Here is a 15,911-nt window from a genome sequence, read left to right on the forward strand (position 1 = left end):
GCCAGTGCTTTTCGCTCTACGTAAGACTGTAGGTGAATTGTATCTCTTCAAGGTAGATTACCACTCGTTGTGAGACAGCGGTGGACTATCTACATGTTTTTAATTAAGCGACTTAAAACGAGTTAAGAAGTGAGATCCTTGACCCGTGGCATAAGATGGACAAAACATGTTTACAAAACATTTAATACCCCTTTACAGTGTTGTTGTAAGTCCCATAACTCTAGGAGTTGCATGAATGCAATTATCGTTTTTACAATTACCTTTTGAATACCGTCGTTTCTAGCTGATCAACAGATGAAATGACTGTATGTCAAGTTGGATCCTAGCCTTAGTGAAAGTAATTTGTTAGATGACCAATCGGTTTTCAGGTCGATGCTAGAAAGGGAAAGTCTTTCTAGAACCAAACTTCAATGATTGGTATCAAGTCATTGATGAGCAGACACCGTTGTTTCGAGAGCGAATGCTTCAACTGAATAGTTGGGTGCATAAAATGCTCGGTTCGATAGACATAATGAGGTTGTTTGTTTGATGTTGGGTAGCAAGACTCCCGAGCTTCAACAATCAATTCGGATTGCACAATCCAAGTGATATTATCAAAGAACTCAAGTCTATCTATATAATGCAAGCCGGAGTGGAGTTGTTCGACCTCGTTGATCAACTTCATGACTTGCGACACGAGCAAGGAACATCGGTTAGTCCTCATGTACTCTAGTTGAAGAGGTACTAATGAGCAATTGGAAAGATTGTACTATGCTTATCATCTGCGTATTACTATTGGCATGAACCTAAAAAGGGTATTTTTTAGGGGTTCGTGCACAATTATAATATGCATAGCATTGGTAAAACCATAGCTAAACTTAATGCCATATTAATTGAGTATGAGAAGGAGCTTCCAAAAGAAATCTGCTACACCCCAAGTTCTCATGATCAAGGGGGGAATAGGTTCAGAAAGCATAACAACCGTAAGCTAAGGGCGAGAACTTAGGTAAGAGAAAACAAGTTGTGTTAGTCTCAAAACCTTAAAAAGACCCTTTCGGTAAAAAGAGCATACGACTAAAGTATCTAGCTGAGTTGAATGTGAAGAAGAAGCAAGCTGGTTCGGCCAGTGCTTCAAGTATCTTCAAAATTGAATTATATGTGTTGTTATACAAATAATAATTCAATAGCAAAATAGTCAAGTTTAACTTGGACTCTAACTATCTTTGACATTGTCATCTTGTTTAATCTTGTTTAAAGGGACGGTGTCTTACAATCACATGATGAATCATTTGATAAATGCATGATTTTGACATTATTGTTAGCAAGAAATGCGTTAGAAATCTTCAATATGAAGAGATTTTGCAATCAAATGATGAATCATTTGATAAAATGCGTGTTTTTGGAATTGCCGTTAGCAAGAAACGCGTTAAAAGTTTTCAAAGTAAAGAGATCTTACATGAATCATTTGATAAATGCGTTGACTATTAGCAAGAAAAGCATTTAAAGACTTCAAAGGGACGATGTCTTACAAACAATTGATGAATCATTTGTCAAATGCATATCTTGTGTTTTCGGCAAGATGACAAGAATACCTTTTCCGCATATGGCGGAGAGGGCTAAGAAACTACTTAGGACTAATATTTTCGGATGTATGTAGCCCATTTAGGCATGTGTCAAGGAAAGGTACTAGCTACTTCATAATTTTTATGAATGATTTCAGTCATTATGATTATGTTTATTTGCTTAAACATAAACATGAAGTCTTCGAAATATTCAAGGAGTTTAAAAATGAAGTAGGAAATCAACTCGGTAAAACTATCAGATTCTTTGTTCGGATCAAGATGAAGAATACTAAAGCAAAAGTTTTCAAGATCATCTAAAAGCTTGTGGATTTATCCAAAAGCTTACTCCTATATAAGGGTATATTTGAAAGGAGAAATCGAACCTTGTTCAACATGGTGAGATAAATGATGAATCTTAAGACCCTCCCATTTCATTTTGGGATTATGCTCTAGAGATTGTTGCATGCAATCTCAATATGGTTCCAACCAAGAAGGTTGACAAAACACCACATGAATGTGGTGTTAAGTGCATCTTTGTAGGATATCCAAAGGAAACGATTACTACTTCTACTTTCTTACCGGAAACACTGTCTAAGTATTTTTTTGATTTGCTGAGTTCCTTGAAAGGAAACTCATATCTCAAGAGGACAGTGAGAGGATTGTTGAACTTGATGAGGCTCAAGAAGATGTGTCAACTTCTGAAAATACTAGCAATCATCAACTTGGGGGGGGGGGGGGGATGTTCAAAGAGATGAATCTCTAGATGAACTACAAGTTGAAGATTATAATGAAGTGATTCCAATTCGTAGGTCCTCAAGGACAATACGTGCTCGTGAAAGATTAAACCTTATGGTTGAATACGAGAACACATATTAGGAGATTTGAATGAACCTCCTAATTTCAAAGCTGCATTATCGGATCTGGAGTCCGACAAATGGCTTGAAGCTGCGAATGTGGAAATGAAATCCATGAAAGATAATCAAGTGTGGAGCTTGGTTGATCTTCCACCAAATGGTAGAACCGTTGGGTGTAAATGGATCTTCAAAAAGAAGACCGACATGGATGGAAATATACACACCTATAAAGCTCGTTTTGTGGCGAAAGGTTATACTCAACTTTTCGGAGTTGATCATGAGGAAACATTTTCTCCAGTTGCGGACATTAGAGCTATTACGATCATCTTATCCATTGCGGCGTACTATGACTATGAGATATGGCAAATGGATGTCAAAACCGTTTTCTTAAATGGTTTTATAGACAAGGAAGTCTATATGGTAGAACCAAAAGGTTTTGTCGATCCAAAACATCCCGACAAAGTGTGCAAACTTCAAAGGTCCATTTATGGATTGAAGCAAGCATCAAGGAGTTGGAATTAAAGGTTTGATGAGGAAATCAAGATGTTTGGTTTTGCTCAAATCCTTATGTGCCATGTGTATATCGCAAAGCTAGTGGGAGTAATGTTACTTGGGTTAAAGTGACATTCATTCTTAGAATCAAAATATATAGAGATAGAAGTAAACGGTTATATGGATTAAGTCAAAGTGCTTATATAGATAAGATCTTGAGGAGATTCAAGATGGAAAATTCAAAGCACGGAAATTTGCCGATGCAAGAAAGACTTAACTTATCTAGCAAGAATGGTGCTTCTACGCCTGAAGAGGTGGAGCATATGAAAAGAATCCCTTATGCTTCGGCGTTGGGATCTATCATGTACGCGGTAAGATGCACTAGACCTGAAATTGTGTTCACTCAAAATTTTTTTAGCCGATATCAGCAAAATCCCGGAGTGGATCAGTGAACTGCTGAGAAGAATATTCTTAAGTACATGCGGGCTACTAAAGAATTATTCTTGGTGTATGGTAGAAATCCCGATCATAAATACAATGGTAATAGATATTTGTGATGTTGGATTTCATGACTGATGAAGATGCTTCAAAAATATCAGTCGGGATACGTCTTCATTATTAAATGAAGACACGGTGGAATGCTTCAATCTAAAAGCAAACCACAGTTGCTATGTATGTAACAGAGTCTGAGTATATTGTCGTCTCAGAGAAGACGACATGAAGGTTGTCTGGATTAGAAAGTTTATTTTTAGATTTTAACATGATAATCCTCAAATAAAACACCTATGGAACTGTACTGTGATAATTCGGGAGCAATTACTATTGCCGATGAACCTGGGGTTCAAAAAGGTGTCAGGCATTCCTTAAGAAGATATCACTACGTTCGTAAGCAAAACGAATTGCGTGAAATCAAATTACTCAAAGGTCACACAGATTATAGCTTAGCGGATCCTTTTACAAAAAACATTGTCAAAAGGAAAGCTCAATAAGCATGCTGAAGGCATGGGTCTTAGATATTGCTAAGTTATATCATGTAAATCTGTTGTTAGTATTTGGATAATGGTATGTTAAACAATTGTTATTTAAATAAATGAATTTTTATACGCGGTATAAGTAATTTCATTTTATAATAATTGTGTCCTATATTTGCATGTTTAGATCCATGAATATTTAAAATATTCTAAATGTCCATTGTCTATTAATTATATGGGAATATAATTAAAGTAAGACAATTGTGAAAGATTGGTAAAAATATTTAAGGGAATATTTTGAAGATGGTGGATTTCATACCAAACTCACATAATATTCTAATGGGAATATTGGACTTACACTACATAACGAATTATCATTTTATGGATCGGCGTCACTAAATGAAATTCGTGAAATGGTTACTTTATTTATCATTTGACTTGAGATACAAGTGAGTTATGCATGTGTGGATTGCATTTTTAGATATAGTTCCTAACCGTCCTGAACAAGGTAGTAATAAAGGGCTATTTTCAGAAATGTTAAGAAACGACATAGCCAGACACTTGTAGTAAATATAGGATTTATTCCTTCAATTTACAACCGAAGTATGTACCATCTGGGCCCCTCATTATATAATTAAGAAGTTTGTATGGCCATACCCAAATGAACTCAAGAGGAAGTCTTGACTAATTTGGTAATCTTGATTAATTGTAGAAATGAGAAACATAATCGTTAAATTATGAAATGACATTGATCCATATTCATAATTAACAAGGGTATCTGAACAAAGGGATATTAAAGACTAAATCATTTCAAATTAGCAATTTAAGAAACTATTCTTAAATATTTCCGGGAGCATTGGCGTGTTGCTAGACGCTAACCAATGTTATTGCTTTTATAAATAACATGCTTAAGTGGGAGCTGTTGGAGTGTGATCATGTTAAATAATAAACGCATGTCTAGAAATAATTTAAGCCTAAGGGGTCACACGAAATGACATGGTAACTCTATACTATTAGTTATTAATTAATGTAATATAATAGTTAATTGATCACGAAATAATTAATTTAAATTGTAACAACCCTCAATTTCCAATTAAGACTATTTACTTATACTTATCTAGGTATCGATCCGTAGAGGTTTATTAAGAGAATTGCCTTCTAGACATTTGGGGCTTAGTGCTAATTGCCCTCTAGTACAGTGAAATGCCTTAGAAATGCTATAAACAAAAACTATAATCATTCAAGACAATCTCATACTATATTTAGTTCTAATTGAACTTCATGAAAATGTCAGTGAACCAAAAATTTAATTTCAAGGAGTTAAATCATAAGAATAACTATGCAAGACTCACAAGATGAGATAACAACCCAAAAATTTCTTATGGATATCCAACAGTTCAAACACCAAGTTAATTAAAGTACATCTGAGCACAAAAATATAATGACCATCTCAAAAATTTTATTTATAAATCTTATTCATGCAAAAGAGTTGAATAATAATAAGTAAATATATGTATGTCTAATAAAAATGCAAGATTATAACTAAAGAGTTAAGTAACAAATCCAAGATATAAAATGTATATACACATACACGGATATATATATATATATATACATATGAACACAAAATATATCTTAAAAGTCTTTCACCTAGTTAATTTAAATGTCCATACATGCATCCATGCTTACATACATGCGAATACAAACACACTTAAAATACACTCCAAAAATTCAAAATCCCTCCCAAAAACACCACCCTAAAACCGGCCCCCTCCTCCCCATACACTTCACCCAATCAAAATATAACTAGATGTTTCATCCTTACACTCCCAAGACACCTTTGGTTACTACAACACTTCACACCATCCTCCACACTGCACCATCATTTTCACTCTCACCAATACACACAATATCTCTTTCTCTCTCTCAAATTTTCTGCACTCTTCCTCCATTCTCTTCTTCAAATTTTCAGCTCCAACTAAGGAGTTAATGGGCTAGCCCGGTCCAACTAATGAACCCATAAGGAACACAAACCAGTAGGCCTACTTGGCCCAATAAGCCTTATAGCCCAATAACCACTATGACCCATTAAGCACCTAACCCAAATAAGGTAAAGCTCAATAACTAATGTAAGCCCAAAACATTTAAAAGCCCATGACACTTAAGACCTAATTGGTAATGGCCCATAACACTTAAACGAATTTCATGAACCAAGTAATCGTAAGACAAATCGAGGAATATACGAGTTGAAGATAAGTGTAATCAAAATAAAACAAAGATAATTAAGTGAGATTTACATAAGTAATTATGTTAACCAAGCTATATATTGATATCACAAATGTTAATTCACGCTAAAATCAAGTGACATAACTTAATATGGCATTTCTATATGATAACCTAATATATCAAGTGAAACCACAAATGAAGCCAAGTTGCCGAAAATCTAACAACTTATAACTACGCGTGTAATGAAAGTAACCTTTTACACCATCAATCTCTACAACCAAAACGATGCGAGTGTTACCAATATACTTGGACCCCACAATTGATAGCAACATAATGAAAATGGCATTTCTAAGTGATGGCTTATGATAGGAACTTACATATATTAGTCCTATCGTAGGGATAGTCTTGGCTTGAAATATGATGGAGGAACATAATGGATATATGGTCAAGGAAGCTATAGATGGGAAGTACCCATTTTGGATAGATGAGTATAATATGCGGCATATCAAGGTGAGTCATAGCCCCCTTTCAAACTATTTTATGTGTTTAACTATCGGGGTGAAAAGCATGATATATAAATGAAATTGCTTTTATATACATGTATATGAAATGATTCTTGATAATATGATTATGAAATCAAATTGTTGCGTATGTTCAATGTGATAAATCTTTTATGATGAGCTTGAGTTCTGTCAACCCGTTTTCTTTCGGTACACTACTATTTACTCCGAAAGTGGAGGCCTGTAGTTAGATAGTTGCGCAACTAGGATTTGTCCACCCACCCAACGTGTAACGGTGGGATGTTTGGTTGCCTTTGTGACGGCCATCATTCCCAGTCCGACCATGCGGTGTTCTAGCTATCTTAAATTTGAATGGTCGTCTCCATGGCACGACCCTATTATTATTAATACGGCACTTGATTGACAGCTTGTGCCATGAAATGAATTATATATATTGTTGGACTTGATAAAATGGTAGTAGTAGTGGCTCAAGCATTTACTCATCAAAATTATGTAAAATATGCCTTTGTGGCTAAATGAAATTCATATTGAATTTTGCCCTTGTGGCTAAGTGAAATTGATATTAATATTTTTGATAATTGGAAATTGTTTGAACATACGGATTGGGTATCGTCCCTCATATGATATCTTGGAAGATGTTAAAATTGGTGATATTGAAATGATTTTGGTAACCGAATGATTTTTGGTATGATATACGATTAATCGATTTATATACTTTTTTTTTCTCATGATGATTTGACAAATAAGAACCTGAACTTTTACTATGGATTGTTTTAAGTCTTGATATGACATTATGGTATTTGGAAACTTGATATGAAAATTTTGTCGATCATATGGTTTGGATATTTCGAAATGTAATAGTAATCGGTTTTCTAAGTATTGAAACGGTGATGTACCAAGATTTATATAAAAACCTATTCACTCACCAACTACGTTTTCGTAGTTGACACTTTTTCTTCATTCTTTTCAGGAATTAGCATAAGCTTTGAGGATTTATATGCATCATGATTGTTTGCATTGCACTTTGGAGTCGAATATCAAACCTTGTGATGGGCAATGGAATCCGCCTTGATCATTGTAGTTTACTATTTTATGTGCTTGTTATTTGGTTCGTGGACTTAATATCCAAGTATGGTGGACGCATTTGTACTTGGAAATTGGTTCACATGTTTGTACATTGTAAATTATTTTTATCAAATAAAGCTATGGTGAATGTTATTTATAATCCTTTGTTTTGAATACTCGACTTTCTGTACATGTCATTGTTCCGCCTTAGTTGGGGTGTTACAAAAAAAAAATTAAAGAGTTAATTGTATTTAATTAATTAATTAAAAAGAGGTTAAATGTGAAATAAGAAAATTAGAGTTGGGCTCTAATTCCTAATGGAGGGAGCCAAATTTTAAAGGCTTTGAAAGCCTTAAAGTTGTTTGCCCATCAAGTTTAAAACCCTAAGAATTAACCCTATAAATAGAAGGATTAATCAAAGGTTTTAAACATTCATTTACTAATCCTCTCTTTTTCCCCTTAGTTTTCATTCGACCGAAACCCTTTAAGGGTATTCGGTTTTGAGCTTCTCAAAATCCATATGAAAATTAAATAATTAAAGGTTGCATTAATTGTTCATTTGTTTGTCTTGTCGACAACAAATTGGTTTCGGTTTTTGGTATCTGGGTTTTTCGAATGAAAGAGATGTACAAAGGTGGTTGGTTCGTGATCAGGGTACTAGCATATGGTTTAGAGTGTCTAATGTGCGATCGTAGAAGGTATTACTTTAATAATAATTATTGGAAGCTTTGCGCAAAGGTACACATTTCGATTCTCTCTTTGTTAGTTAATAGTATTGCATATACGTTTCTTTCCACTGCGTACTCGTGAATTGTTATTTGTTTATGTGCTCATCTTCTAACAATAATATCATCCCACACATAATGTCATCACACGTAATACTGAACAATGAATATATATATATTATATATATATACTAGCACGCTACCAGCGCAATGCGGCGGTGGCCGTGATGACGGTTGGTGGTGTCGGCGACGGGTGGTAATGGTGACAATCATTGGTGGTGGTGACAATGTCGAATGGTGTAGGTTGATGTAAATTTAAAAGTGGTGGTGAAAATATTTAGAAGATAAAGGACCCATGATGTAAATTAATTCATTAAGAGTAAAATGGTCATTTCGCAACTCTTCTTTTCAACAAGGGGTGTATAATCTTTATATAGTAGTATAGATATATCTATACTCCTTATTAAAATTTATATGGGGTGTTGGAAAGTTTACATATTTAGGATATGCTATTTTACTTTTCTGCCCTCACTTCTCCTCTCATAGCCATCCTCCCTCTCCCAATAAATATATCCTTCTCCTAATAAATATAAATCAAGATATGATATACCCGGGGAAGAAAAAATACAGTCACGCCTCCTTCTTCAATCATGATAGTCACAACTTGATATGCCTTGTCTATAGTATCCGCCGCAACACTCGGGTAACATGCTCGTATATATATATCTATATATATATATATAAAAAGGATATCAGAAAACGCTCACGTGGCCCTCTCTGAGCCCGTCACGTCAGCTTTTTCTTATGTGGCATCACGAGAACGATTCAGGTGATAAGTTATCAGCCACGTAGGCAACTTATCTGATGATGTGGAGTGTCCACTTAAGCATGTATATAAGCCACTAAATCATCTTTTAATTAAAAAAAGCTAAAGGTGGGAATTGAACTCATGACCTCTAGGTTACAATGCCATCACATTTGCCAATTGAACCACAATGACTTTTGTTTTAAATTTAGAAAACCACATTACTTAAATGCCTATGATATTATTTACCCATCAATTGCTATTCTAAAAAAGAAATAAGTAGATTTATGTTTCTTTACCATCTATTATTATTATTATTATTAATATTATTTTATAATAATAATTATTATTATTAGAATATTATTATTATTATTATTATTAATATTATTTTATAATAATAATAATTATTATTAGAATATTATTATTATTATTATTATTATTATTATTATTTTATTATTATTATTATAACAACGATATTATGATTATTGTTGTTAAGTATATTATGACAGATTAAAATATTATTGTTATTAATATTATTATCAATGGATAGTCGTGTTATTAATGGGTTTAAAGATTAAATTTTATTAGCTTTTTAACTCATGTGTTTTTGATTAAAATACACTGAAAATTTCTAATAAGTTATTAATCTGAATCATGGCCACCCAATAATGCTTATCTATTGTTATTAATATTAATATGATCAATACAATTGTTATTTGTGAAATTCACTTTTTGTTGTAATCATGATCGATATTCCACCAAATTTTTACAATAATATCACTGTACTCTAAGTAAATGATGTCGTCCTTTATCTCTATTATTTGAATTGTTATGGGATCGAGATTACTTGAACATCACTACTTTTCTCCGTGTATTGATGTGTTCTCATATCCTTAAGATTTTGGTTTTATGGGTTGTACATATTGAAAATGGAAGATGATGATGATGAAATGCGTATGGGTATGGATTTGGAAAAAAAAAATAGAATGACGACCGAATAATCACAACTAAACACAAATCTTTTCATTACTTTTCTTCTTTCACCCCTATCTAGATATTTTATTTGTTTGATCTTCCTTAATACTTTAGCACCATATGACGTCAAATATTTCTTATATTTGATTTAAAAATAAACTATAATTTATAACTTTTGTTTAATATATATTATTTGAAAGTAAAGATATAGGTAGATGACGATCGTCTGATTTCAGGCTAATTTAATGGCTTTTTGTGATGATTGTAGGTAATCAACTTTATTTACGATTCATCGTTACTATAGGGTAATAGTATTGTTAGAATTTTCAAATTAATGGGTTTAGAGATCAATACTATTATTATATTATGACTTTTTTAACTATGATTTTAATATTTGTTATTGAGGAATGCTATAGTCACAAACATTTTACTAACATATTTTTACTAACTGACGTGTGTGATGATCTGGACCATCCACATCATCTGATATTTCTTAACTATATAACTCCTTAAATAACCTTTAACCTAGGTTAAGTAACCTTAATTTTCCCTCCTTGTACGCAAGATCATCTCCATTCCTAACTTTTTTCCCTCCCTTGTAACACGATCTCATACTCTACAACACAAACTATTTATCAACATGAATCAATCTTCTTCTGAACCATCTCATGATGAAGAGTTATTATCAGAGCAATCATCTTTTCTTTCTTCCCCTTTAGACGATGATGGGTTGTTTTCGGGTTCCGATCAAGAATTTGTATTGGGTTCTGATCAACAATTATTATCAGGTTCAGGTTCCGATCAAGGGTTTATATTTGATTCTGGTAAAGGGTTATTAGCGGATTCTAGTCAAGGGTTATTACAGCATTTTGATCGAGCAGCAGTACCAGAGTCATCATCAATAGCCAATGAGGATGTAAACGTGTAAGTTTTTAGTTTTGTATATTATAGGCTTAGTTTATTTGGATTATCATCAATAAAAAAATGCCTATTTATTTGTAAATGCAAATGGCTAGTTTGTACTAAAAAAAACTTGTTCTTTTTCACTTTAGAGTAATGTTGTAACATTTGAAATAGCCAGTTTGTGTTCATTTGGTCAAAAAATGAATTAAGTACATATTGTTCATTGTAGGGATCATCAAAATGGTCTGGAAAAAGAAACTAAGTGTGAGATAAGTGTAAATGAAAGACAACATCATGAAGATGTGTGTTTTCAAGACAAAACTAACAATAGTTTTAATTGTGACGAAGATATTGAAGAACCAAAGGTTGGCATGACGTTTGACACTATTGAAGAGCTTGCTAGTTTTTATGCAAATTATGGGAAAAAAAAAAGGGGTTTGGAGTGTATAAAAGGTCTTCACGAAAGTCTTATACCGATGATGAGAAAAAGTATGCCACTGTTTCATGTAATAGGGCTGGGAAGTCGGTATCTAAATCGAAAAATATTTTAAATCCTCGGCCTCTTTCCAAAACAACTTGTCCAACAAAAGTTAATGTGGTTCTTGGCATTAATAAAAAATGGAATGTGTCAAAAGTTGAGCTAAAACACAATCATCCGTTTAGTCCAAGCAAAGGACGTTTTTATCGGTGTCATAGGGTCATAAACCGAAATGTTAAAAGACGACTTGAGATCTATCAAAGAGATGGAGTAAGAATGAACAAGGGTTTCAATACCTTTGTCGTGGAGAATGAGGGATATAAAAATGTACCATTTACAGAAAAGGATTGTCGCAACTACATTGATAAAGTGAAACGGTTGAAGTTTGGAGATGGTGATGCTGAAGCAATTCAAAGATATTTCACGAAAGTTCAGTCTTCAGATCATGATTATGAGAAAAATCGATTAAAGAGTTTGTTTTGGGCTGGTGCGAGGTGTAGGGCAGCATATGAGGAATTTAGGGATGTTGTTACATTCGATACAACGTATCTAACATATGAGTATGAGATGCCAATGGCTCCATTTCTAGGAGTAAATCATCATGGGCAATCAATATTGTTTGGTTGTGGATTATCTGACTTTTTGAAATTTGAGATTATCTGACTTTTTTTGTTAAAGATTTATCATTGTGTGATTTTTCTATATGGATTGGTACCTTCCGTTCATAAAAATTTCAGATATGGTTTTATAAGAGATGACTAGACTGTTGTGGTTTGGTTTAGTTTCAGTGGCTACATCGGTTTATAGTTAACTGTGATGGGTTGGAATGGCTCATGGGTTGGTGCAGGTACAATGAAGATAGCGAAAGCTACCTTTGTGTGGACTATAAATGTAGTGTTGGAGGCTTTAAATCGTATATTTAATAGTTTGTGAGAAAAGTTGTTGCAAGCCTGCAATTTGTTAGATACAATTTAATCTTTTTTTTTTTAACTTATGGATAAATGACATTCTATTATCGATCAAGGTTAGTATAGAATGGATGGTGGAAACTGGAAACATTTGCAAATGGTTAACTCATATATACATCACAAGGAATCTTAATAGGACAATGAATCTGCCAAAAAAAAGGGACAAAAGAGTAGTAGTAGAAAGGACCACTTCCATTGAACACTTATTATAAACATACAATGATCATCGTTTCATGGACATGGTATTATGAATCATTTACATTTTCAACACTACCTGCATTAGCAACCATCCTCCTCGACAACCATGCCGAGTATTATCTTTAATTACAACATTCAGTTCCATGTAAACGGGTGTACATCGATCATCTTTATATAAAAAAACAGAATATGAGACCCCCATGAAGGAGCAGAAGTCAAACGTCTCATCTCGTGCTCATTTTTTACAACATATTTTGTGTTTAGGAGCATTGACCGCCTCCAAATATGTGAATGAGTCACTTGATGAGCGTAGATGGCCTCTTTGTACATGTTTTTCTGGTGCATTAAGAAGTTCATCCAGCCAACATGGTTATTCTTCAAATGAAGAAGTAACGAATTCCTTCCATTGTACACATATTTCTCGTTCTTGACAGTTCTTTAGAGTATATCATGTCGGAATAACAAAACCTTGCAAAAGAAAGAAACCAAAAGCATTTTAGAAAACAAAATATCGACCTGCAGTATAACTAAATTTATATGTCTGCTCGTAATCAAAAACTAATTGAGGTTTCCGTCAACTAAGTAAGAAACATATACAGTAATACTAAATTTTTCAACATCAATGATACCTTTGTTACACTTCTCACAAGATTTTAATCATTTGTCTACAATTCCACAAACACTCATCTTTCTTTAAACACACTTGTCTAAACATTTGAAAATAAATTTAAAAATATGATAGACATACATAACATAAAGATGCATCAGACAAAACTCAAACATTGAGGTGGCCGTTGCTAATGTGCTAAACGCCTAAAACCATATATGATACAACCTTATCCAACCTCATCATGAAGATCCACTATTGTATTTCCAAATTACATTGTTCAAAATGACGGCTCCCACCTAAAATCGATCCTAAAGACATAAAACTCAAACATAATCAACCAAGTGAATAATTGTGGAATTTTCACAAACACTTGGTGAACCATCAATCAATAAAACCTTGGTACAATGCTACTCATGAAGAATGTCAGTGAAAAAGGTTAGTAAAAACATAAAGAAAATTACATAGAAAAATGAATACCAAAACTCACAAGGTTCCATCATCCCTAATTTGCATTTTTTTTTTTTTTTTTTTTTATTTTTGGGAGATTTTGGGGATTTGAATAGATGCGAGATAGAGTTTATGTTTTTTTGAGAGAGAGAAATTAGGAAAAAGTTTAATTAATTATAATGATACGGAGTATTGAAAAGGAAGTAAAAAACTGACAGACTAAACAATAAACCATAGTTAGGAAGTACTAAATGACGTGGATGTGCCAGATCATAATACACGTAAGTTAGTAAAATAGTGTTAGTAAAAAGTTTGTCGCTATAGCAATTCTCTTTGTTATTAGAATTATTGCGAAGAATACTCATATCATTAGGTTTATAAACTTGAAATTCGTTCATTTAGTTTCATAAAAAATTTACTTGCTTTATCACTCATAGTTTGCACATATCACTACAAACTATGATACTGGAAACATTGAAAATCTCCACTAGGTCTAGAAGTATAATCACTCCCAATTATGCGTGTCTACATTTTTTTTATAATCTGCTGAGACTGTGTTTTCAAGACAACAAGATGTGTTAGTGTTGAGTCCCAATGCTATTTGTAAATTTGGTGATGACAAATCTGATATATAAACACTTAGTAATCTTTTGGTTCTTGTAATCTGATCTGGGTCAGACTAAGCTGACACAGCTTGCGATCTGTAACTGACTCAGATCATGCTTTATATATTGTAATTGTTTATCTTATGGAAGCAAGTGTTGTTCAAGCTGCATCAAATGGTTATAGCATTCAGTCCAAATCAAAGAGGAGGATTGAAGATAGAAGATCAAGTTGTTGGTGGAAGACAACTTGGGATTAGCAGTCAGCTTGGAAACACTTAGACAGATTTGCTCTTGACAAACGAGCAACCTGTGTCTAAACAATTAGTGAAGATTACAGCCTGGATTTATTGATAAGGACGTATGACGTGACTAGAAAGGTTCCTAGAATCTGGGTTGGTGGTTTACTTACATATGCATGTCCATACTCTCATTGGACGATCAAAATGACGTGCTGCAGGTTTTGGGGACCACAAGTACGATAAAGGCACGTTTCAATATTACCTGATCATCCAACCATAACTGAAGACGTGGCTTATTTGGACACCAAGTGAATTTGAAGCTTTCGCGTATAAAAGCTACAATCCTTGAAGGCATATGGGAGATATTCCTTTGAATCATTCCTCACAAAAGTTCTCTTTGCTCTTAATCTAACAATTTTCGCACTACATAGAATCGTCACATCGACTAAAGACATCCAGTCCATACCAACAATAACGTCAAAACTCCCCATTTCAAAAGGTACTAAGTCAATAAAGAAAGCATAATTATTAAGAATTAATGTGCACGAACGAATGACCTGGTCTAATCTGAGTAACCCACGATTAGCCATTTCTACGTCAAAACATAAATACATAGGGCTTGGCTTAGCGCTTAATAAGGGAATGAAACTAGTTGCGACAAAACTATAGTCAGCTCCATAATCAAAGAGAACAGTAGCATAATGACCATTTAAAAGAAACGTACCTGCAACCACGTTCGGGTCATTGCGAGCCTCAGCAGAATTCAGAACAAAAACACGACCTCTAGCAGCTGGAGCCTGATTGCCTCTATTCTGATTGGGTCCAGTAATCTGTAGCTGGTTAGGATGAACTGCTACTTGAACCTGTTGCCCAACCCACTGAGGACATGTGTTCCGATAGTGATCAGTGGCCCCACATTCATAACACCCTCTACGAACTCCGATTGGTCTCCTCTGATTCAACGGTGCAACATTCAATGGTGCCACTTGAGTCCTTGGTTCCCGACAGTAATTTGCCAAATGCCCAGTCTTATTGCAGTTGTAGCATGTTAAGCAATTCTGATTTGCTGCATGGTGCAGATTGCACTTGGTACACTTAGGATGGGGACCCACATATTCCTTTTTGCCAGCATCAGTCACTGCAAACACCTTGCCTCTGTTTTGTCTCTTCCCATCAGATCGCCAAACTTTCTTATTATTATTCGTCCCACTGGTTTCCTTCCTTTTTGTCCCTACAGCAGTAATAGTTCCACACTGAACCAACTCCTCTGTCATAGCTTCAGACCTCA

At 34.0% G+C, this 15,911-nt stretch overlaps 1 long non-coding RNA gene across 1 annotated transcript; it reads right to left on the bottom strand.

The window, feature by feature from the left end:
* Positions 1–12,698: 12,698 nt before the first annotated feature.
* LOC122602546 lies at positions 12,699–13,900 on the bottom strand. Its single transcript, XR_006324304.1, has 2 exons — positions 13,810–13,900; positions 12,699–13,190 (listed from the first exon to the last, which is right to left on the bottom strand). It is a non-coding gene; the product is annotated as an uncharacterized LOC122602546 (long non-coding RNA).
* Between the last annotated feature and the right edge of the window lie 2,011 nt (positions 13,901–15,911).

Source organism: Erigeron canadensis, chromosome 6 (assembly GCF_010389155.1).
Source record: "Erigeron canadensis isolate Cc75 chromosome 6, C_canadensis_v1, whole genome shotgun sequence".
NCBI classification, from domain to species: domain Eukaryota; kingdom Viridiplantae; phylum Streptophyta; class Magnoliopsida; order Asterales; family Asteraceae; genus Erigeron; species Erigeron canadensis.